This window comes from Festucalex cinctus, chromosome 10 (assembly GCF_051991245.1).
Source record: "Festucalex cinctus isolate MCC-2025b chromosome 10, RoL_Fcin_1.0, whole genome shotgun sequence".
NCBI lineage: Eukaryota > Metazoa > Chordata > Actinopteri > Syngnathiformes > Syngnathidae > Festucalex > Festucalex cinctus.
Genome location: NC_135420.1, coordinates 8214332 through 8237520, shown reverse-complemented (window position 1 = coordinate 8237520; position 23189 = coordinate 8214332). Strand labels below are relative to the sequence as shown.

General features: G+C 36.9%; 1 protein-coding gene and 1 long non-coding RNA gene across 4 annotated transcripts in view; both read right to left on the bottom strand.

The window, feature by feature from the left end:
* lrp8 (low density lipoprotein receptor-related protein 8, apolipoprotein e receptor) overlaps positions 1 to 23189 on the bottom strand; it is a 204416-nt gene that overhangs the window by 118273 nt on the left and 62954 nt on the right. The gene's annotated exons all lie outside the window — the stretch shown is intronic.
* LOC144026553 (uncharacterized) lies at positions 1879 to 6904 on the bottom strand. The gene is made up of 8 exons (XR_013285214.1): positions 5414 to 6904; positions 4677 to 4818; positions 4478 to 4555; positions 4334 to 4404; positions 4168 to 4219; positions 3991 to 4053; positions 3364 to 3543; positions 1879 to 2180 (listed from the first exon to the last, which is right to left on the bottom strand). It is a non-coding gene; the product is annotated as an uncharacterized LOC144026553 (long non-coding RNA).

Below are 23189 nucleotides of genomic sequence, written 5' to 3'. Positions count from 1 at the left end.
GTAGCATGCCATTAGCAGTATGCTAAAACATACGCTAACTTAACATGTTAATGCTAATGCTAAGTTATCATGCTAATGCTAGGCTAGCATGCTAATGCTAAGTTATCATGATAATGCTACGTTAGCTTAGCATGCTAATGCTAGATTGCTGACTAATTGAAAGTACACCAACATTTGGCAAACAGTTCAGTGCATTCGGCTTTCCACCTTGCAAGAGTCAGCAGTCACATCCAAAATTTCCGCGGAAATTTTTCTAGTTAATTTTATGACTACAAATGCTTGCTACGGTTCAGGATGAAAAATTCATATATTAGCCGCATCATTGTATAAGCCGCAGGATTGAAAGCGTGTGAAAAAAGTCGCGGCTTATAGTCAAGCAATTACGGTACTCATTTGAGAACAATTAGCCAAGTGCATTTTATGAAAGATTCATAAGAAAATGTTAGATAACCATGATGAGAGCAATTTTATTTTCACATCCAAAACCAAGGGGCAGTTACATATATTAAACCATCTACGCTTGACGATGTGTTCTTGCTGCTCTCAGAGTAAATCAAAAATTCAATAATCACGTATTCTCAATTCATTCTTTGTGCAACAAATGAGGTTTTAGCACACCCAGCCGGAAACACAAAGAAGACATCTCTTTTAACAAGCAAACAAATGTTCCTGCTGGATGTATGAATCGACACTCGCTGTGAGCTTTGCAAGTCCTCTTTTCTGTCCCGCCGCCATTCATGTCCCAAACTGCACACATGCAGCGCACTGCTGGTCAACCCACATGACAAATTACCACTGGGCTTATTATCAAAATTCATGCACCCGCTGAATTCAGTTATTGAAAATGTGGAGGTGGGGGGTGCACAGGGTTTTAATGAGTTGGGGCATTTGGACCCTGCTGAGCATCCGAAGACAAAAAAACAGAAGGAATTCTCTTCCTACTGACCAGGAAAAAATAAAATAAAATTCAAAATGGCTGCCATTTGAAGGCAACAACCCAGATAGCAAAATGTGGTTGAATCAACGTTGAAATATAGTTCGGCTTAAGTGTTGAATCTACGTTGAGATCTAAAGTTTAAATTATACAGAAAGCGCAAGGTTGATAAAATGTTGAGTCAACGTTTGCTTTCCAACCATATATCACTCAATATTAATGTCGTTTCAACCATAATCTAAATGAGAATCTACATGCATCTTTGGTTGATTTTACATTGAATTCTAACGTTTAAATTAAACAGAAAGCGCAGGGTTGATAAAATGTTGAGTCAACGTTTGCTTTTCAACCATAAAACACACAATATCAATGTCGTTTCAACCATCATCTAAATCAGAATCTACATGTATCTTTGGTTGATTTTACATTGAATTCTAACATTTAAATTATACAGAAAGTGCAAGGTTGATAAAATGTTGAGTCAACGTTTGCTTTGTAACCATATATCACACAATATCAATGTCGTTTCAACTATCATCTAAATCAGAACCTACATGCATTTTTATAGTGAATTAATGTGAGGAATAAATGTTTTAAGTTAATCATCATTTACATTGGAATTTACATCTAAATGTACATTATTATTATTACTATTATCATGCACATTAATATAGAACTACTTTTTTAAACTAACAAAAAATATTGGGCTAGTCCACTAGAAGAAAAAAAGTTACCGTATGTTTTTCACCTAGTGTTTCTGCAGATGTCTTACAACTTACTTGGATGTATTATTAGCTTGTTGATTTCCTTAACCATACTTCCCCATATGTATGAAAATCTTAGGACAGAAAATACGTTTAATATTCAAACATTTATTAGAAATCAAAACACAGTACTTTGTAACTGAATTCTGGGGAGAATGGAGGCAAAGAAAATAACAGCCGTTTGGTTTCTGCCTCAAATAATGTTTGTTTTTATTGTATTATTCTTTTTCTTGACAAAGGAATGAAATAAACATGAAATGAACTGTAGGAACATCAGTGTATAAAGCGGTAACCATTTCACTTTGACTGTACGTCAGTCCATAAAAAGACACACTAAATTTGACTTGCGTTCGCAGTTGCGTCCAAGGCACTAGCATTGCTTGGGATGCCACCGTTACGCTCATGAGCAAAACGCAGCCAATGCTTGACAGTAACACCAAAGTCCTGCTGAGTCAGTGTACGGTCAAGCTGTCGAGCAGCAACTGAAAGACAAGATTACAAAAGAGAAGAGAGTTAGTATCCAATACAATTTATTGTTTTAGAAAAAAAGCTGTTCTGTTGTTACAGTAACTATCAGTAAGTATTAAGTAACACTTTTTTGTTGAATTTGACAATGTTGGTAAATACATGCGATGTCAATATAAAAACCACTGTAGATTTATTTTAGTTAATTAGGACAATTACAGAATGTTGAATGTGCAATGTAACTAGCTACTAGCATGAAAGTGTGTCGTGTATAGTTAGGTACATTGTTTATTTTATTTTCTAGTTTTACGACGACTTAAAGAGGGTAATGGTCAGAGGCCATTGTTCAAATTAATAGCACAAAAGGAAAATGAAGTCTGGTTATTTGGAACGTCGTTAACTCGCTGTCTAGCTGGTGAAATTTAGAAGCTTCGGAGCGAGGACAGCATAAAGATGAAAAGGTAAGGGGAGTAGCGGTGAAGAAAAAAAAATACTGATTTTTACTGAGCTAAAGAAAATAATGTTGACATAATTTATTAGAAATGATTGACTTGTTTTGATAGCCACTGCTGTTGCAGGCAAACCTCGTGTTCCAATAAAATATTTTGCAAATATATCGAGTTGCGTATGCCTAAGCCAGGTCATGCTGCACCTCCACAAATAATGGTGCGACTAAATCCTGTGCTGTGCGAGCAACCAAAAATGTTACTCGCACCAGTGCTAGTAGTGGAAAAGTTAGTGTAGAGCCCTGGCCTGATGGAGTGTATCTTGACTGCAATATATTAATGAAAAGACAAAGATACATATACTAATTGCTGTTTTTGTGAAGTATCAATGATGTTTTTTTTGTGTTTTTTTTCATTGATTTCGGAATTGACCATTCTCTAATTAATAGATAAATAATGTCTATGTGGAGCCGCACTTTTAAAATGTGTCTTTTCTTAGTGTTTTTTTTTAAAGCTTTTTCTGGGAATTTTCAGTCATTCAAAAATATTTTTGGACAATTCAAAACAATTTTTCAGTTATACAAAAATGTTTTCGGAGAGTCAAACCCTTATTACGAGGTTTCGGGTATTGGAAGGATTCTGACTCCATACCCCAGGTGGAGTGATTTTACACAACAAAAGAAAGCAGCTCAGAACATTCTGCTCAAAAACAACTCTGTGTTGTAATAAGTAGTTTACATAGACGATAACTCACCAAACATACAGTCTTGCATCACTGTCTCCTTGAATGCCTTCTTGCCAATGCAACACTTGTCTTGCTTCCCTGCCCAGTTGTATTCATTTAACAGCCCAGGGCATTTGTCATCACAGTTGCCATCATCCGTCTGATTAGGTTGTCCGAATTGGTGCCTTCAACGACAGCCAGGTGATTAATCTATGAGAGACGACATTATTATTATTATTAATTTAATTTTTGCACTCAACTTTTGTTGATAGAATTCTCCCGATGCCTGAAGATTTTACTTTTAAGTAAATTACATAACCTTTACTAAATTTTGCAATATTCATATACATCACCCCCTCTCCACCCCCCAGATGACTAACTAAATAACTAAATGACTAAAACTGAAAATAAAAATAATACATTTGTATTTCATTTTTGAATTGTATATTTTTCATCCGTTTTTACTTTCACTTTTAGTAATTTACTTATTTATTTAGTCATTTATTTATTTAGGCATTTATTTATTTTGAATTTTGGCAGTTTTGGTCCTCCATAATTATGCCTTACAAATTGGTAAAAAAATAAAAATAAAATAAAAAAAGTGTGCTAAGATTTATGATGATTTGATTCTACAACAGTGACCTTTGAAAAACTTACCAACTACGAATACAGTATTTCCCTTTCTTCCGGTTGGTCCCCAAGCACCGCAAAAAGGGTTGCCTGAAACAAACAGAAGACCCTGTTCAAGATTTTTTTTCACAATGTGATTGTGTTCTTTCATAATCATAGTAGTTATTATTACTCACAAGTTAAATTAACAATGGGTCTAGGTACCTGTTGTAGAGCTGTAATTGTGTTTGTAGTCTTGAAAAAGTGAGTTGTGCACCTAAACAATATCAACAACACAGCATGTAAGTTTCAAACTTACTGTACAAGTCAGCAATGTGTTACCGCAATAATATCATCACAATCATGTAGTACAGTGCGCAGAATCATTTACCTGTCTTGCGCTACTCCTCAGAATGGATTTTGTGGACAGAACATTTTGAAGAAACACTCAGAGCCTGAAACCTGAGCACAACCGATATTCTATTAATTATTATGTTATCTTATATTATGAATTCTGAAAACATACCAACATTACCTTAAAAAAATTTGCACTTTGCCCTCTTCCTCCTTATAGGTAAGACAGACCTCTGCATGTTCTCCTTCCCCATTAAACCTGTGCCAAGTTATATTCTCTGTCACTAATTTCAACATTTGGATGTGGTGAAAGGTAGTTCACCTAAGCTTTCTTCAGATTCTTAGAAATGAATATTTTGAGTGTTCACTTGTTTACTTACCAAAGAGGTTCACCAAGCTCTGGCCAAGGTACAACATGCCTTCTTAGTTTGAATAAGTAGTAAATTACTAATTAGCCATCTGGTTTCGAAGACGCTGGCACCACCTGTACGCCATGTGACTCGTCAAAACAGCACAAGTAACCTGTACATCAACAGACAACAAATGATATTAAAAGCAACAAAGTACAACATTTACACCTTTGTTTTATTACAGTGTGAAAAAAATGTGTTCATTATAGGCTCAATAATTAGTAATTACTAAAAAATACTTTTACTTCCCTCAACAAATAAATATCCTGAAGCATGATTCGACTAGATTTCGTGATGAATTAAGTTATATACAGAAGTTAAACAAATTACAGATAAACCTTACATTACTATACAAGTGGACTTAATTTACTTTAAAAACTAAACCTAAAAGAAAACGCTATTCAATGTTCTATCTTCAACTGTTAAACCAGCCTGTTAAAAACGACTGAAAAAAGATACATTCTTCATGTAAACGCTCCTGTAGCGCTTCAGTGCAGTTCGTTAGCTTACTAGCATATCAGCAACATAGCACACAGTAACTCATTGTTAAGAGGCCGTCGGAATTAGCAACTTAGCTTCAACGTTTAGGATCATTCGAAACAATTTCTTCACTAAAACCACCTCTAAAGACCAAATATGCTTAGCGACCCAACTGACAATAGACATGGTGATACATATTTGTTTTATTTAATGTAACTTTTACCGACCTGAAACACAGAACGTCGACGTTTGGATTCCCGCTCTTAGCACGGCTGTCGGCAATTTGAAATTCTTCTTCTTCTACGCTGTGTATGACTGTGTGTGTCAGTCTGGTTAGTAGCATGTCCCGCCATCTAGTGGCGTACTGTGGAACAGCGATCCAATAACGTTAGAAAGTACAGTAGATATTTAAATCAACTCGATGAAATAAAAATTGTATGAGATATATAATAGATTTTTAAAACATAACCTGGGAAATGTGTGTAACGCATAAGTCATTCCTCTTTTGTATTTTTTTAATATAATATTATGCACACAATGTACATATCACACAGCACTATAAAAAATACATAATTCAAGCTCTGCATATTTTACAATACAAGCTGAATATTATCCCAGAACAATGTAATATTTGGTGCTAGTGATAATTTGGTACCTTTTTATATGATTATACTCGCAGAGTTGCGTCTCAATAAAATAGCTTCATTACAATATTGCCCCCTAAAAGCTTTACCTCTGAATCAGATTTCCACTAAATGTAAATAATTATCTCTTTCATATGAATATTCATAGTTGTTTTTATTTTAGAATTGTTAGACTTAAAGTTTATGCGTTGCAGGTTGAAACAAAACTGGTCAGATAAAATGAGATTTTCTCTGATCAGCCAGTGAGTGCACCTAACTAAATATTATGGCATTGAAACTATTAACGGGAAAATTTAGATAACCACAAACGCACGCACGCACACACCAATGTCTGTGAAGTCAATTCAGTAGTTGTGTCAATATGAAGCCATAAAATATCAAATGTAAAACATAGGAAAATTAAATACTTACCCTTGAATCGCTACAAAGAAATGGTGAACGTACGTTCGAAGAACTTCTCTCTGGAAGCTTCATGAAAGTTCGTTCACAGAATTCACACACAAACTTTGATTGTTTGACCAGAAACATATTGAAATGTCTGTGTGATGATGTATTAAAATTCTTCTTAACATCTGTTATGCAAATAAGTATGTGTAAAAAAATGTGTGTAGAAAAAATAAATAAATCTGAAACTGCATTTAAGAGTGGGACAAGACTGGCTATACATATGTGGCCCAGAGTTGTAAATTGATAGCTGGGCCAGATGCGTCACACAGCAACTGGCCCACATCCTGTTTGCCAGAGTCAAGCCAGTGCCACCTTTGCTGCTCCTGGGCCATGTTCGGCCCACATGCCTTATGCCAGTGTCGACTGAATGCCACCTGTGCCGGACTTATGCCGGATGTGGGCACATATTTTTGATGACTGGGCTGAAATGCACAAACTAGAAACTCTAAAGTGTACAGTTTATTTGGTGGAAATGCCAGGTGTTTCGAGTACATTCAAATAATTTACAAGTTTTGCAAATACAGTGTTCCCTCGTTTTCCGCTGGGGTTAGGTACCAAAAAATACCCGCAATAAATGAAATCCGCAAAGTAGTTAGCTTTATGTTTTATATTTATTATAAATGTTTAAAGACTCTAACACCCCCCACCCACACACCTGTCCCCAGAATACTTCCCCTCCCCCTCTCCTAGTCAATTTCTCAGCTGAAGGAAAAAAAAAACGAGAAGGGCAAACATAGATTCAACGTTAATTAAACATTGACCTTTCAAACGTTTTAATTCAACCAAAATACAACGTTGATTCAATGTTATCTTTTAAACACAAACTTCAATGTTAACATAATGCTGTTGAATCAATGTTGATTGACCAATCAATCTTCAACCGTAACCAAAAATCATCCATTTTAACCCTAATTCAACGTTGAATAAACATCTTTTGCTATCTGGGAAAGAACCTTAAAAAGGTCACAAGCTGTTAATCAGAGCATTTGTGAATTTGTATTTCCCAGAGACCAACTGCATCCCTTGTGCATTCCTGTTTGATATCGGTTCAAAGGATGATCGAGGATTGAAGATGTTTTTTTTTAGTCAAGGTGAAAAACACAAAGGAAATCCCAAAGTGCTACTTTGCATAACAGATTTGCCAGAGGTGAATGTGGACGTGGAATTGGTGTTTGTGGGAAAAACTGTAGACACATCTGTCTTTGCTCTCAGCTCAACTAAGCACTTTGTACTCAGACTCCTTATGTTCCTTATCATCTCCTCTTCTCATGTTGTACTCCTTGGCACACTCACTTTTTCTCACTACTTGTCTCCCTCCCTCTCCTTCTTTCTTTGGCAAAAAGCCAGGTGACCTTCTACGTTCTCATTGTGATTATCGTGATTTTATAAATATAGACCCTTTCATGACCTACGTAACGATAACATCACGGTGTTTACTGGAGGCAAAAACAACTAGCCACTGGAAGCAAGGGAAGTGCAGCTAAAAGTAAACAACGCTGGTTGTCTGTAAAAAAAAATGTCATCTTGTTGTGTTTTTGGTTGCCAGAACCGTAAAAGCACCAACAAAAAAAAAAAATTCTATCGCATCCCAGCCTCTGCCAGTAATCGCAGACGACTGTGGTTAAACGTGATTCGGCGAAAGGACTGGACTGAGGCTATCATCAACAATGCTCGTGTTTGAAGCGCACACTTCATATCAGGTAACTCAACTCAACTCAACATTATTTATAAAGTGCTTTAAGAACAGGCGTTGCTGTATACAAAGTGCTGTACATAAACATCAGTTTGCAGTAAACAAGAACAAAGAAAACATTTTGAAGTGTGAATACAGTTTTGTTTTTTGTTTTTTTTAACAAGTAAATACATTTTACATCAGTGAATAAATAAGAAGTAGTGAATAAAGAGATAAATAAGTACATAAATAAGTAGACTAAACATCAAACTCACACACCACAAAACACCAAGAACATGTCTAATGGTGCGCCAAAAGCCAAAGAATACAGATGGTAAGATTAAACTGATACTCAGATTCAGCCTGGACAATAATATGGGCTAGACTTAGTTGTGATTGAAATTACTTAAATTAGTCATTATTTGTGGGATTATTTTTACATGCACGGACTTACAAAAAGTCCGTGTTTACATGCTACATGCGCAAATGCTAACCGCTAGCTAACCAAACGATAGCTGTATGTTTCAGTTTGGTCGAGGCAAAAGCCCCCACAATGGTTCCGATAACTTCTTGTAAAATTTTTGTTGGAGAGGTACATGCCTCGTATATCCTCGTCTTCTGTCCCTGTCGTTGACTGAGCAGCACTTGCGACCGCACGACACAAAAGTCCTCGCTCAAGGTGTTATATTCTAAATTCTGAACATGTCCATTCAAGATGTAGTTATAGACATGTAATGATTTATAGGCCTTCAGATTATCTTTAGTAGAAACGTTCAGTTTTTCTATAAGGTAGATTTAAATGTCCTTCCATTGCACGGTGGGTAGTCCCGTTAAATCATCTATCCAGTCCCTGAGTGCGTAGGGGTCAGTAAATTTCATCCCATCAGTCAGTTAACTTTTTAAAGTAACATTCACGGTCGTGGTGAGTCAGTTTACTCACATATTAACTCAAATGGCCGTTTTCCACGTCCTTTCCGTCCATATGCTGACCGGTGTTAGAACCACACGCCACTGAGGTGTTTTTGCCTCCAGTTCAGCCTCACCCTATAAATTGCGTCAAATTGTTTACAAACTCTAAAGGGCTCTATATTACAGCCATTAGTTGAGTTTAGCGTTAATGTGTTAAAAAAATACAAATAAATCCAGTCCACTCAGAATATACTCAGCATAACAAAACATCAATGTTACTCACACTCCCATTACCTTTCGTTATTTTATTTTTATTTTTTCAGGACTTCATAACTAATTGTTGAAAACAATGGATTCGATGACATTACACCTTTCAGACTCATCAAAGAAGGCTGCTGTATTTTTGGAACATAAGGCACATTTAAAATTCTTTCATTTGATCAAAAATCAATAGGGCGCCTTGTAATCCTAAGCGCCTTGTGTGTATGGATGGGTGTCGGTGTTTTAGTTCGTCGACTTCAATTCAAATTCATTTCTATTATCTTTGTGTTCTCATTCTCAACTCAACTCAACTTTATTTATAAAGCGCTTTAAGAACAGGCATTGCTCTATACAAAGTGCTGTACATAAACACAAATATTGCTTGTGCAGTAAAGAATAAGGTAACAAAACAAGAATAAAGCAAACATTTTGAAGTGCGTATACAAGTTTGATAGGAGGTATCTGTTGTCATCATTCCAGAACTAGAACTACTTCCTGTTTTTGTGTCTAAGAATCATGGCAAATGTAGTCCTACTAGCTTAATGCTGCGGCCGCCGGTTAGACCCAACGCAAACTGAAGTTTTCTGGCGACATATTTCAAATGTTACAATGTGGGACTGGACCAGTGAGAGTGAACAACATCCTAACTAAATTGAATTAATGTTGCATGATGTTATGAGCAATTTGTAGAAAAGCATGCCCGCTATTAAATTGGATTAGTTTCCCAAACCATGAGTACAACTCTGATGCTTGTGGCAGCACACCACATGCTTTGAAGCAATTTAAATTCATCAGAAACCAGAATTTTCAATATTTTTATGGAAATTCAAGTCATCTTTATATATCATTGTGCACCAGTTGCTTCTGATATCCTTTAAAGTTAACTAAAGTTTCTGATATCCTTTTTATCGGTTGAGTGACAAACTGATTACAAAGATTGCACAAACAAAACCACGTAGCTGTCATAAAAAAATAAATATAAAAAAATGTGCATTTCAAAAAGTATGTGTTCTGATTGTTTTGTTTTGTTTTCCCTCACACATTTACAAAACCGAGCCCATTGCTTTCCTCCATCTGTCATAAATAAATAAATAGATAGATAAATAAATAAATAAATAAATAAATAAATAAATAAAGGAAGAATACTCAAATAAATAATAAAACAGAATTAATGTACTGTATTCTGCTTGACAATTTGAGTTAACCGGGTAACTGGTTTCTGCTGTTCAAGCTCGGCTGGAGAAGCTTCATAAAGCTCATTATCTTTACGACACATATAGCATCCATCAGACCTGTCTCCCGCTATTCATAAAGGAAAGTGCCACACTTTTGCATGCACATATTTAGCGTTTTGAAGAAATACATTTCAGTGTTGAGACAGTACTAATAATACTCTAGCGTTGTGGGTTTCCAAAACACCATTGTCGTGTAAACAAGCAGCCACAATAACAGAGTCTCCAGTTAAACATGAACCAAAGCAAATTTCCTTAAAAGTTGTTTGCTTTTTCTCTGTCAGCAGAAGTAACTGTGGTATTTAAAATTGTAATTAATCCAAGGTTTGTTTAACATTTTCTGTTGTATTATGTAAAGAATAACCACACTGAAGTCAAGCAATCAATCATCTACAGACGTTAATCAAAAAGTGACTTGTAAGTAGCTATAGATGAGCGTTTTGGTCCCGAATGACCTGAAGTTACCTCTCAATGTGTAGCTCCTTTTAATGATTGTGGCTATCAAGGGCACGTTTGTGATATAACCACTCTCCCACTTCTTCCCTTGCATGTTTCCCAGTCACCTAGGTGTATCCACGGTTACCCTGGACCACTGGAATACAAATACACACACACGCACCAACTACCCTGTCTTCTCTCCTGATCCAGTGTCACACACCATCACCCTTCATTAACAGATTCTCTGTTTTTACCCATCACAGGACTTGTTTTGTTTATTTTTAATCAGGAAGACCATTCTGCACATTCAGAATGAAGGCTGCTAACAGGACAAGCCTAACCTTACAAGCTCTGTACATTTTTTAAGAATGTGTGCATGTGTGTTGCTTGTGGGTGTCCAGATATTGTGTCAAGAAAAAGCCCATGTAGGGAGTGTCAATGACAGGACTCCCAGCAGGTACTTTTGGCTGCACAACACAATGGTGCAATAAGCTGTTGGCAGAGGCAAGCAAAAGTGACGCCAGGAGGGTGGAGGGTGAAGGGCAGAGGGTGGCTGCCGGTCGGTGATGAGGTTGGCAGGTTTTTGAAGACGGCAGCTTTTTTTTTGGGTGGCAAGCGACAAAGCCGACCTCTTCATAGCCATCCAGAGATGCAAATCGCTCTTCATCAAAGTTTCACACTCGGCTTGCAGTGAACAAAATGCGAATGGCTGCTACTTGGCCAGCTCTCTCTGCACATCCTCATCCTCTCTTCACTTCGACTGTTGTAACTGGCAGCAAGGTGAGCACACTCATTCACTTGCATAATAGTCAAATTTTCACACATATTTGGCATGTGCTTCCACAGAAGCACTCTCTCATTTACTCCCTCAGGCCTATCTTTTATTTGGAAAAAAAGGATAAGTGGTATAGAGGATGGGTGGATGTGGGGGAAAAGCATCCAGTGTCCCACAGTGGAGGCAACATTGAGCCCAGCTTTCCGAATCAGACATCACTGCCAGAGGGGCATTTCGGCTTGATCAGCTTCATCCCAAAGGACAATATTCTGTTGCACAGCGGTTTGCGCTCATGTTGATGCACAAAAATGTGGACAACGGCAAGTAATAGTTTTACAAAGTGTGCATAATAGGGATGTAACGAAAAGGGCAATATCCTGATATCGTGATATTAAAACTGCCACAATATCGTCGTCGTCATGTTCACAGTATTTGAAAGGAACACATCTGTTGAAAAAGTCAGGTTGATTTCCATTTTGCAGTTCTAGCACCCTCTGGTGGCTAATTTTTTAGTGCAATTTAATTTTCATTAGGGATGTTCTGGCCCTTCTATGTTTAAAATCTACGCTAATTGTCAGATGAAGGGGAACGTAGTATGCTTTGAAACGAGTCAATATGTGGAGGAACTCAATGTATGCGTGCATTAACAAGTAAGCGCCTCAATATTGTTATTAGAAATTGTAGGTGGTTTATATGCATTGCTGTTATGTACAAAAGCACAATGTTGTGCTTTTTATGGTACAAGTTTTTTTTTTTAACAATATTGTGACCGTTGTTAAATATTGCCAACCTCCCCACAATATCGTGATAATTATCGTATCGTGAGCTTCTTATCGTTATGATATCATATCGGGATGTTTGGATATCGTTACATCCCTAGTGCATAATGATGTTACATGGAATGCATCTAATCTTGGTTTTTATAAAATAAATTTCCCACTCGGGAGTGACCTATAATCCAAAAAGTATGGTAACTTATTTTTTCCCTTTCTTTCCATTCCATCATCTCCTTTACTTTGCTGCAAGCACAAAAGAGGAGACGGACTGAATGCTCTGGCTTAGCGTGATAACAGTTTGGCTTTAACCTTACTCAAGATTCTCTGAATATTCTGAGGAGGTCTGTGCATTTTTAACGCTGAGCCAACAGGTCAAACAGCCTACACCACATTTGCATTTCTGGAGAGCATCCCTGGTTGGAGAAGTTTTTTTTTTTTTTTTTCCTCCGTTCCTTTGAGTCTTTGTGAGATTACGGGAGTGCTTTTTGTGCAAAATTGGACACCTTTGAAAAGCAAAAGTCCTGGGTAACTTTAACTTGAAATTACTACATTTGATTCTATTTATCCTGCTTAACATATCTTTTGCCCATGAGCAAAATTTGACGATTTTACTACCAGCACAACTCATAACATATCTGACAGTGCAGGTGTGTCAGTTCAAATGTGAAAAACAACTTCTCTTCTGAAAAGTAAAAAATGTGGTGTACAAAGGAGCAAGCTTCTTAGGGGCCTGCAAAAAAAAAAAAAAAAAAGCCTCATGTCTATTGGCAGGTCACGTGTGTGTAACTAATAGATCCTTTGAACCAAAAGGATCCCGGAACTTCGGGCCCCTCAGTGGAAAAAAATGGAAGTCAAAGTTCCTCTTTTTGATTTTGTGTTTCAGCTATTTTGCAAAAACTATAAGGATTATTCAAATTAGGAAGATAAGTGCCATTTGGCCTTGTAATCGGACATAAACACATGCTTTCGATTAAGAAGGCTAACACAACAGCAAATGGGGATTGTTTTGTTTATTTGGGGTCACTTTTTGGTACTTAGCAGATACAAATCTCCCTGACTGCTTATCAGAGCAAATACAATCTTTTTTGTGTTGTGTTGATTAAATATTACTCGACTTGCTTATAATCTGCACAAATCATGTAAAATAATAGACATGTTTTCAAACAGCTTTTTGTTTGGGTGGTTTGGATAGAAAAAAAAAAAAAAAGAGCTATTGGTTACATTCCAAATGACTATAGTCATTATGAGGCATGGCAACTTGCAGGTGAACCCATCTAGATGGTTTTTACTGAAGGAACACTAATCTTCAATTAAAATCAATTAAGAGTTTACAAACTCTTAATTGATTTAAAAGTTACATTTTAGAGGGGAATGTTGCAGTCCGGTTGACTAATCAGGAGAAACATTTTTGGTGGTGTTTATGTAGCTACCTGAATTGTGGCTTCAGCTCTGATACTCACTTCTACTCTTCTACTCTTTCTATCACCAGATAATTACTAAGAGCAATATGGGACTAGTCATTTATCATGTGCCCCTACTTACTGTCTGCCATCCGTGACTGAATGGAGTCTGAATGAGGCAAAGGCCTTGATGATTAGTATTCTTTAGAGACGGGCCCGCTATCAAAATGCAAGGAAGTCCTCATTCAGGCAGTGAGGGTGTGTGGGTGAGGGATGAGACAGCAGAGATCTGTCTAACATGCAAACAAAGTTTTAAAGATCACACTTATAATGCTGCACTGTCTTGTATGCCCTGTATTGGAGGGTTGATTATTGTATGAATGTCTTTTTTGATATAACTAGTTTTGTGAGGAAGAAAAAATTCGGATAATGATGGATGGATGTTTTACTGATGACTGCAATAAACCTGGTTCAACACAAGGACGAGCACCCAATAATTTCACAATTGCAAGCTGACTTTGTTTTAGCCGCAAACATATTCAACAGATTATCTCTAATATCCCCGCAGGATGCCCATTAATTTAATTAATGGGCATCCTGTGGCATAATTAGCAAGTAAAAATCAATTAATTAATACCCCTCCAGCTTCTATTTTTGTCTTTTTCTCTAGCCTTTCTATCCCTTTTTGTGGTTCATGTCATTGGTAATGCTTGGCTATGGTTTTTGATGTTCGATACCACCTTTAACAGACTGATGCCAGTATGAGTGCTCAGGTCTTGAGTAATCACCAATACCGATACCAAGTACCGATACAACTAATACATTTGATACATAATATTTCCCCACCATAAAATGACCACCAGTGCTTTTGAGTGTGGATGGTTGTTCGTCTCTGTGTGCCCTGAGATTGGCTGGCAACCGGTCCAGGGTGTCCCCCGCCTACAAAACCAGCTGAGATAGGCTCCAGCACCCCCCGCGATCCTTGTGAGGAATAAGCGGTCAAGAAAATGGATGGATGGATGGAAAATGACCACCATAATTTTAAACAAAGACCTGTATATACAACATAAAATTGTATGAAATTAATAGCAATTTTCTATTCTTTTAATTCCTAAGTTCTAATTCATGATGGGAAAACGGCCACACATATCAGCCACTGTCATGAGTACTGATACCTTGAAATAAAGCCTAGTATCGGGAAAGTACCAATACCTGGTATCAGTACTCGCCCATCCATATTTAAAATAAAATAATCAAACAAATATTAACTGCTGTTTGGTGATTATGAGTGACATCTCAAATGCTTTTTTTTGCTGATGTTGAGCAATCAAATCTCATTAGATACAATGAATCACTAACCATTAGAAATTAAGTGAATTGGTACAGATATTTTTTTTTTCATTTTTTTTAATGCCCCGTACAGCTTTCAACTGTCAACAGGTAAACAATCAGTTCAACATACATGGTCGCTTTTCTTCATATAAAACTTGAAACACAACTGAAATTTGGATTTTTAGAATCCATCCTGATTTTCCCCAACCACACATAATGAACACTGAAATGCCCAGAATTTTCTGACACCCTCAGCCCTTTAGATCAGTGCTAAGCCAAAATGGCTGCTTGGTTTGAAAGGGTAAACAATAGAGGACAATATTGGACTTGGATTTAGTATAACATTAACTAATATATAACAAGTACTTAACACATTCACTGCCAGCCCAGCAAAAATGCATTATTTGACGTTTTTTTTCCGTCAATGGCAGTCAATGACTTAAGATGAGATGTAACCAAAATTGATGGATTTTTAAACATTTGCCTTAAAAAAAAAAAAAAAAAAAAAAGGAAAAAAGGATGCTGCAATATAATCACAAAATATATTGGCACATTGTGTTTAACACATTCACTGCCAGCCCAGCAAAAATGCATTATTTGACGTCTTTTTCCGTCAATGGCAGTCAATGAGTTAAATGCTGCTTAACTTGAAATAAATAACATTTTATTAAGAAAGTCATGACAAAAATAATATTGGGGCATTGTATTTCTTGAAAGTAGCATTTTGATCCAATTAAATGAGTTATCAATGCTTTACCTTCTAAGACCATTGACCATGTGACCATTGGAAATTTTGAATCTGATCGAAAGGCCATGACATGTGGGGTCCCTCAAGGGTCAGTGCTTGGACCCCTGTTGTTCAGTCTGTATATGTTACCTTTGGGTCAAATGCTTCAGAACACCGATGTTGACTATCATAGTTATGCAGATGACACACAACTGTATTTATCAATGTCCCCAAATGACAGCAGTTCTATTAACGCATTGTGTCATTCTCTAGAGCAAATTAACAACTGGATGAACCAAAATTTCCTTCAGCTGAACGAAAACAAAACGGAGCTCATTGTTTTCGGCAATAAAGAAAAGAGGATTGCTGTTAAAAAACAGCTTGAGTCACTGTCTTTAGAAACTAAAGACCAAGCTCGAAATCTTGGGGTACTAATAGACTCAGATCTGACCTTCAGCAATCATATTAAATTCATCACTAAAACAGCCTTTTAACAGCTGAAAAACATATCCAGACTGAAGGACTGCATGCTTCAAGCAGACCAAGAGAAGCTTATCCATGCTTTTATCTCCAGCAGACTAGATTACTGTAACGGTCTTCTGACTGGACTCTCTCAAAAGAACATGAGACAATTGCAGCTCATTCAGAACGCTGCAGCTCGAGTTCTGACCAAAACAAAAAGATCAGAACATATTACTCCAGTACTTAAGGATTTATACTGGCTCCCTGTCAGCTGTAGAATCGATTTTAAAGTTCTGCTACTCGTCTATAAATCACTAAATGGTTTGGGTCCTGAATATATCCAAGAAATGCTGATTGAGTACAAACCCAGCAGGGCTCTGAGATCTACAGACTTGGGCCAACTAGTGGAACCCAGAGTTCGAAGCAAACATGGTGAAGCTGCATTTAGCTATTATGCTGCACACAGATGGAATAGGCTACCAACAGAAGTGAAGTCAGCCCCGAGTGTAAATGCTTTTAAATCCAGGTTAAAAACTTTGCTTTTTTCTTATACCTTTGATTAGGGACTTTTAAACAGCTTTAATTAAGTGTTTTGTTTTTTTTTTAGTAAATTTTGTAACCTATTTTTATTTATTTATTTTTCTTCCTCTGAATGTTAACTACTGTTTCTTGATGCTTATGTGTTGTCTTTCCTCGTGTAAAGCACATTGAGTTGCCTTGTGTATGAAATGTGCTATACAAATAAACTTGCCTTGCCTTGCCTAAGAATAGGATATTTTCCAATTTTTTTGTTGTTTTTCCTTAAGATTTCTTTGATTTCAATGATGTGACAAAAAACAGCTATGCCATACAGACACATGCACAAATACACACACATGCACTTAAGTACACGCACGTGCACGGCAAGACTTTTTAAGAAGAGATTGGCTATGACTCCCTCAGTGTGCAATGTCCTAAACCTCATTTGTATGGAGGCTAATGTCAGCCTAACCTTTACACTGTACACCTTGGTTCGATAGCATCAGCATAAAACAGTTTCAGTGAAAAGCCAATTATCCCCTCAAATACACAACACTGACTTGTACTCTCCTCAAACAGCAATGCGGCGTAAAACTTCCACAGCTGAAAAACTTATTTCTGCCACTTTGATGCTGCTATGGGTTTAGCGTATTGTTGCTTTGCCTTAAAGGTGCACTCAAACTTGAGTGTTAAAATAACCATATTTTTCACCCGCACATGTTTTAAGAATTGTATAATGGACAGGAGGCAAGACTGTGGCACAATGACTGTTGGCCCTATTTTTCTGTAAAAGGAAAAAATGTTGGAGCGTTCAGGCCGGAATCTTTAACTGTGGCTCTGAGCATGATGTCATGCGCGTGCACGCTATTGTCCCTGTTAGCTCTCGCGATTGTTCACCCAACTTCACGGACGGGACAGCTAATTCAAACTGGATTTAAAGAGACCTGCACCCGATACGTCTCAATCCCTTATGGAGACTCCACGGAAGACAAAGAGAAGTAAAAAAAAAAACTTTCAGACCAGCGTCACGGGAGGACGCGGATAAATATAGGAGCAGCATTCGTCAGGTGGAGAGAGCTAAGAGCTATCCTGGGGATGAAACGGGACTTACTAATGCTTACTAATGTCTCCGCACTTGGGCATATATGATATTAGCAACATATTTCTATCCTCAATATCATCGGATTCACGGGATGCACTATTTACGTTTGGAAGGTTGTAATTACGTAAGCTTTTGTCACTCAAAATTAGTTTAACATACAAAGTAACTTGAAGATTAATACATTTCTTACCTCTGTAGACATGATTAAGCCTATGAAAAAGAAGTTGTGCTCCGTGTTTACGTTTCTTCGATTAACTTGGAGGTTTGCTCGTGCCCGAAAAGTCGCACACGCTCCTGGCCGTGTGCACGTCGCTTTCCACGTTTCGCCAGAGGGGTTGCAAATGTGCAAAAACTCGGAATTTTGCATCGTGCCCCTTTAAGAATTACGATTAATTTATTCAATTTTACAATCACATTACATCATAAGCACATTAAAAGTATAACAGTTCATTTTCCCACCCAAAACTTTATTTGCTTCTATGATTAGTGTTAAACTCAAACATGATAGAAATATGACACAATTATCGGATTGTCAGACTGAAAGTAATAAGAGGTTTCCTTTCAAGTTTGGTGATGCCGTTTGGCGGTACAACTCAGATTAACACTTCAGTTTAAAAAAACAATAAGGTGAAGAAATGTGACGTGGATGTGAACGTCCTTTGCTCCACCTAACTCAATTGCTCGCATGCATATAGACACACTTTCCCCAGCTTCATTGAAGCATGGAACAATCCCTCTTTCAGCCATTGTGCTCATGAGAAAAGATTCTGGAATCTAATTGCATTACCGGGAGGCGTCAGGAAGCAGAGTGAGAAGCAAACCTGGTGAGCGAACACCAGAAATGGGATTCTGATCTGACAGACGAGAGAATAATCCCTCGCTGACACTGAAGCTGATCCGTCTTTCCTCCCCCATATCTTTCACATGTCTCTTCTCATTCACACACACAATTTCCATCACAGTACCAGCATGGAGAATTGTCCACATTAGAGCAGTTAGATTCAAACAGTAAATTTGATGACACTGTTTCCACGCTGACATGTTTGCATTGGTGAAGTAGAAATTCCTCAGTTGCTGTGATAATTGTGTAATAAACAGAAGTCAGTCATGCACCTGATGAATTACTCATGAGGGGAATAGTGCATGTCGCCCGAACATTAAATTTGTTTAAGGCGGTTAAACACAATGTGAAATTGCAGTCTCAAATGTTGACTAGACTTTGTATCGAATAATGTGTATAAGGTGAAGTGTTTGAATTATTTCATTTATATTTCAGCAAAAAAAAAAAAAAAAAAAAAAAAAAAAAAAAAAAAACTGAACCTACCAGAACACTGCTTAGTTTCAATAAGCAATTGATTGCGCAACATGTACTTTTTTTTTCACACAAACTCAATTAATTATCCTGTGCAGTTGCTTATAATACAGTAATACATAAAACACTACACATTCAAATATTTTTCTTAATGCTGAATACTAGGGATGGGCTAGTACTGATACCAGGTATTGATATTGAGTCGATGCTCAGCCGTATTTCAGTGTATCGGTACTCACAACAGCAGCTGATACCAGTATCGGCAAGTCTCTCTGACAATCAGGAATTATACAGTAAAAAAAACAGAAGAAATGAAAATGTCCATTACGTGCATGCAATTTTAAGGGAAATGCTATATTGGGATATATAAGTCGTTCTTGAAAATGATCTGACATTGTTTTTTGGGGGGAAATGTTATGTATCAAAAGTACTAGAGGCATCTGTACTTTTTTTTATCAGCATCAGTTACTACTAGCTTGAATCGAGGACTCGTATCGGTCTTAAAAAAAGGGTATTGAACATCCCTACTGATTACAATGCCATCTGCTGAGATAATTTTTTAAGATTTTTGCTGTAAAAGCACCAAACCTCATATGTTTGCATGTTTTATATATGTTGTCAAAGGTAATAGCGAATTTTAAGAGAAAACATCTCATACTGCACAATCAAAAGAGCATTACTACCAGGAGTATGAAAGAGCCACGTTGAGCTGATGGTCATATGTGAGTGAAGGGGCAATACATCTTCAGACACCCTCAAACATCTTCAAAAGTAGACACAAATGAATACAATATTAGGAGAAAAAATTTGAATAAATAGAGTAAAGCACAACTTGTGCCTTTTCTTTTTGTAAAGAAAAGAGCAATTGGTTTCATTTGCCAAGGGCACCATTCTAACATTCTACTTTCCACTTAGATTCTCTGAAACTTATACCCAAGCATTGAAACGAGAAAAAAAAACGGAGTCAGTTCAAAAAAGACAAAATAAATAGGGCACAATGAGAAAGGCGTGAGAGAAATGTTTCAGAGGGTTCAGCTGTGAACTCTGTGCCTTTCTCCCCAAAACAACAAAACAAAGGGCAACCATTGTTCTGACCAAAGGCCTTTAAGTCAGTGTCAGGCCCCTTACCCTCCCCATCCCAAACAGGGTGACAACTATAGGATTGAACTCTTAGATTAATGTTGGTGCTCTTTCTGTCCCTAACACTGGCCCGAGACTTTATAAATGCCTCCTCCCCATCACTTAGAGAAGAAACACACACACCAAGTGCTTGTGTGCAAGCAGGCACAAACAAGGGGTAAAGGATGGAACTTCACATGCTAGACAAGTCATGGAATACAAATAAAAAGGAAGATGACAAACAATATAAAGAAAAAGGTCTTTGAAGTGAAAATTGTAAAACCTCTCATTTAAAGAGTCAACAAACTATACCCTATTTTGATAATATACAGTATTGAAAAGCACATTACCAGCAATGTCGTTAGATACGCTAGCACAAACGCAATCCAATACAGCATTGAGCAGTTGTTCCAATATCAAGTCATTTCTCTCAATTTTGTTTTTGAGTAAGTTTTACTATAAACTGAATCAATTTGGTCTCTCTCCAAATTGAGTAAAATTTATACTTGGAAGAGAGTTTAAAAAAAAAAAAAAGTCACTCAAGGGTTGAGGAACAAACCCACAACTTCAGGTTGGGAGACAGTGTGTGTTAGTATATCTCGTAACTCCAAGAGACCAAAAACAATGGTCTCTTTTTGGATATAGGTGGTAGTGTGGCAGTCTCACAATCTGAATGGTCAAAGTTTTTTTTCTCAACCCTATAGTGACTTTTATTTATTTACTTTCATTTTTTATTTTACCCTCATCCAAGTGTAAATTTTACTCTAAGACTGAGTCCATTTGGTCCCACTCTAAATAGAATAAAAAATTACTTTACAGAATTTACTGTGTTGAGTAAAACACAAATTAAAATGTAATAATAGAATATAAATATTTAAAAAAATGTATGTGGTATCTATTCATTTATAAATTTACAGTTGAAGCTGAATAAAGTTGTTTCTGTCACAGTGGGTGGTATGAGTGGTTGACTTGACTTGACTTGACTTGACTTGACTTGACTTGACTTGACTTGACTTGACTTGACTTGACTTGACTACAGCAATGCTCCCCCATCGCGTGAACAAACACCACTGACTAAATACACCAACACTAACAAGACACACCTGGGAAACGAAATAGGGTGAGGGCACTGATTGGTCACATATACTGGGAAGGGAAGACACACACAGGTGGACGAGGTTAACCATGATGAGAACAGGGGAGAACTCAGAACAAAACACTACAAAAACACCCAAAACTTAGAAAACCCAACTACACACCAAAAACATGACAGTTTCACTTCTGTGTTGCCTCGTAATTAGTGACGCATTTCCAGTCTTTATCCATTATGCCTCTTTGGAGAAGTACTAATTCTGGTTTAGAAAGGTGCTACAATGCAAATTCTTTCCCAAATTTAGCATAATATACTACTGACCAACCTTTGCAATGGAAAATAAGATACTATACGTTAGCCATAATCCCTTACAGCAGTAATATATAAAACAACAGGCCAGTGACAAAGTGTACCGCAGTTTTATGCGAGAGACCTATTTCAGTAATACATTGCGTTATTTTTAAAAGTTGAATTGAATTCATTTTAAGCAATGCTGCCTTATCATATGAAAGAAAGGAAGCACAGTTCATGAAGTGCATAACACCTACTGCAGGTATAACGTTAATAGAAGTGCAAAGGAATTCTTTTGAAATCCGGAATAAAATATTGAAGGCCTTCTCACTGAACTGAAGACATTAAAAATGAAAAAGAAGATGAGAGTAAAAGAACAAAAAAATATATATCAGGGTATGATACTGTGCCCTTTGATCATCCTGACTTACAATTCATTGGCAAGTGCAGTCAGGGAGTAGAGAGCCATTCGTTAAAACTTTATATAGTTGTGTGACAGGTAATAATGAAAGTGGGCAATATGCTACTCTAATGGTAAAAGGAGATAAACGCGTTTCTTACGCAGCACTGTGAGACAAATGGTCTCATTACTTCTGATTGAAACTGAGAAAGTTTATTACTGAGAAAAGCCAGCAAGATCCATCCTGAAAAGTGTCTCAGTCAACATCTCCGCAGCTGGCATTTTCTAATTTGGTTTCTCTGATACAAATAATTCATCATTCATGCAGACTCACTGTACATATTCCATTGCTGTCTTTTGCAGTGAAGGATACAGTATTTCCAGCAAAAAAAAAAAAAAATTGTATTGTATTGCTTAAAACTCCTTAAAATTCCATAATAGTATACTATATAAATTAAGTTCTTATAAAAAGTCAAATCTTGTAGTACTGTCATGTCGCAGCTTGATCTTGAAAAACCTCCAGAATCGCCAACATGGCTTCTGGTGACTTTAAGGCATCTCATGGCTGCCTTTCAAGAAAAAAATCAATTCAACAATATGGTCTATATCATTGAAATTAGATGAAACAAGCCTGATTGTAAAAGTGTGAAGTCCCAGGAGACTCATGATAATTACCATGTAAGGCATTTTCTTGCATCTCCCTCCAGCATGTTTCTCTTTAAATGCATTCAAATTACGGGTGCATGTTTACAAAGAAGCTTGTGGCTCGAGGTTGAAACAGTACATATTTGTGTAATTGCTAGTTGTTTTAAGGCAACAATTAAATTCATTTGGGGAGACAACAAGCACTGCCATCAGTATACAGCAGCAGTTTCCAACCATGACTTACCAGAAGATATTATTAACAAATTGAAGAGTAGCACGATAACTGTATGCTCAAAAATGACAACTGAAATATTTCAAGCCTTTGTGTATTTTTGTACATGAGAAATTTCCATTTGGTTTATTTTTTTTTCGATAATTTCAACACAAACCTACCAAATATATCTGATATGGTGCATATTCATTACTCTAACAAAGCCTATTTATTTG